The sequence below is a fragment of the Vicia villosa genome, unplaced genomic scaffold, assembly GCF_029867415.1.
Source record: "Vicia villosa cultivar HV-30 ecotype Madison, WI unplaced genomic scaffold, Vvil1.0 ctg.002971F_1_1, whole genome shotgun sequence".
NCBI classification, from domain to species: Eukaryota; Viridiplantae; Streptophyta; class Magnoliopsida; order Fabales; family Fabaceae; genus Vicia; species Vicia villosa.
In genome coordinates this window covers 84819-87840 of record NW_026706077.1, presented here as the reverse complement: position 1 = coordinate 87840, position 3022 = coordinate 84819, and the positions used below count along the sequence as shown (strand labels likewise).

The 3022-nt window shown below is 31.9% G+C and overlaps 1 long non-coding RNA gene across 1 annotated transcript; it reads right to left on the bottom strand.

Moving 5' to 3' along the window:
- Window positions 1-347: 347 nt before the first annotated feature.
- LOC131640140 (uncharacterized) lies at window positions 348-2813 on the bottom strand. Its single transcript, XR_009295176.1, has 2 exons — window positions 2661-2813; window positions 348-620 (listed from the first exon to the last, which is right to left on the bottom strand). It is a non-coding gene; the product is annotated as an uncharacterized LOC131640140 (long non-coding RNA).
- Window positions 2814-3022: the final 209 nt, after the last annotated feature.

The window sequence follows — 3022 nt, the reverse complement described above, 5'->3', positions numbered from 1 at the left end:
CTCGGCTCTACAGGATACATGCATCGAATACAGATCCACCATTGATCTGGGATTTCCCCACTGTCAGGTACAAGAAAGCACAAACATTACATAGCATCACAATTGGGGAGTCCCCTGACCACCCAATTATATTTTCATATCACACAACATACAAACAAATTTTTGGGTGCATGTTTCCTCAAGAATAGGTCTTCCGGGTTTACCTGCCCGCTTTCTGTCGGGAGCTACCTTCAAGGTCGGGTCCCCTGATACCACTAATGTAACACCCCAAATTCTACCCGAAATTATAGTACGAGAAATATCATAGTATTTTAAAATTTTCAAACAACACATTGGAGCATCACATATCAACTTAAAACCTCAACTTGTATTTCATTCAATAATGATACATAGCATTCGAATTAACAATCAAGTATCAGCTTATCTCAACTCAAACAGCTTGGAAGTATAATAAGTACTTCATATTATTCAACTTGAATTCAACGGTTATAATAACAGCAACTAAAAACATCGACAACATAGAAATAACGATATAAACGACCCCCCGAGTGCTACGTAACAGAGCGACACACCAACAGGACACGATGAAGCAAGAAACTTCCACATCTATACTTGAGTACCTGCCCATTTCCCATGGTAGGGGAAACATCAGCAACAAGGGTGAGACATCAAACTATATAAATAGGATCATGATAAATCATATATTAGGTAAATAATATAAATGAATCACCGCCTCACACAACATCAACATAAACAGCACAAAGAACATCATCAATGAATAGTTATGATATCAACATATAAACATATTCAACATGTCATCATATAAGCATCATCAACAAGTCAACACATAGACATATTTATTATATATCAGAAATTAGACATACTCAGTTAATCGCATTCACAAGTATTAATATCACCATTCTATTCATTAAATCACAAATTCACATCTTCACATAATTCCATCATTTAATAAGTCACAAGAATACAATCACTATATAGTCACAAAATGTCACAACTATGAATCACATAAGACACATGGGATATGACTCATGTATATGCATGTGGTACCAATCGGAGCTTCAGCCCCCGTCACCAATTGCCCAATTCAGAGGCACAAGGCATAAGCCTTCGTCACTAATTTTGCCAATCCAGGCCGTCACAATATATATGCAAATGTATGCGACTCAATGAACCGAACATCACACAACGTCATCATCATCATCATTTACTTCACAAAATATTCGTCACTAGGCACACGCCCATATTACAATTATCACCGATCATAAAAGGTAATAACACTTCACACATAATACAACAACTTCATATAACAACGGGACAATTCCGACAATTCACCTAATCAACAATCGATGCCATTAGCAAAATAATCACAAAGATATTCACAACAAATCACAATTTCGGTCAATTCTCAAAATAATCTAAGTATGCCAATTTATCAAGTAAACCGAATCAACTTCCAATTATCATTTAACTAAATTAGATATCATGTTAATTATCAAAACGACATCATTGGCATATAAATATATTATTCTCAACATAGATATCCAACCAAAAACACAATTACGGTCAAATTCTCAAGATACCATTATTTGCCGACAAACAGAATAATTTATCCAAGTCTAAGTATTTTCCAATTAAATAGACTAATTGAAATTAATTCAACTATTAATTAAATCAACCAATTAATAATTACATCACATTAGTTCCAATTTACTATTTCATCTTCTATTCCAAAACCAATATTTAATATAAATGATACTCAAATCCACACAATTTCGATCGGTTCGTAAAATATCACAACTTCAACAAAATAACACCACCACGCTAATCTACTAATTAAGCTTAGCTACCACGTAAATTTACATCAAATTCCGGACAACTAATTATACCGCTTAATTAAGCTATTTCGATTAAACGAGATTGTTTTGAATTACATTTTGTTCTATAATTGGTTTCATTTCTATTATAGTATCCAATATATATATATATATATATATATATATATATATATATATATATATATATATATATATATATATATATATATATATATATATATATATATGTTTCTTAATTATTAATATGAACATGGAATAGAAACAATGCAAACAGGAATAAAACCAAATAACTGAACATTGTCTCGATTTTCTTTTTAGTGTTCATGAATGTAAAAGCCCCCTTTTGTGCACCTATAACTAATATAGCTTACCACTTGTTTCTAAATTATCATTAATTAAATACAGAGCATACCACTTTATATATAATTCATGTGATACCATAATATAATATCTTAAATATTAGTATCAGAACATTGGAAAAACATATATGAACAGCAAGTATGAATAGCAAGGCAACAAAAGAAGTAGTACACCATGAAAAGGCATAAAATTGGGAAAACATGGTGCCGCCTGTCAATGGGCTGCTGGATGCCAAACGACAACCATAAATGCTGTCCGTCGGTCTTCGTTTACACTATTTCCAGTGCGCACAGAATTGTATCAATATTCTAAATTCAATTCCAATGAACATCAATTTTACAAAAATCAATTGCAATTTCACAAGTAACAGAACACAAAATTAACACCACACAATGACAAATTTATACCCTAAATCCACATACAATCCATCATATTCCCCCTTACCTTGAATTGAGTGCAACTCTAAGAAGATTCAATGGAATTTTTGAGAAAAATTGTACTTTAGAGCAACACTTTTGGATCCCCTTTCTCCTCTTCACAAACCCTAGCCTCCCTTCTCTATTTTTCCTTTCTCTTCCTCGGTTCTCTTTCTATCTATATGCTTATATTATTTTTTTAAGTGACAAAAGAGACCACCAATACTTAATGGGTCTAACCAAATATATCCCTTAACATTTAGAAATTTCATTAATTAAATCCAAAATTTATTCTATTCTTAATAAAAAAAAAATACCACCACTTAAATACCATTCAAATAAAAACCGATTATTTTAATATACCGACTGAATACTCAGTGTCTCATATTT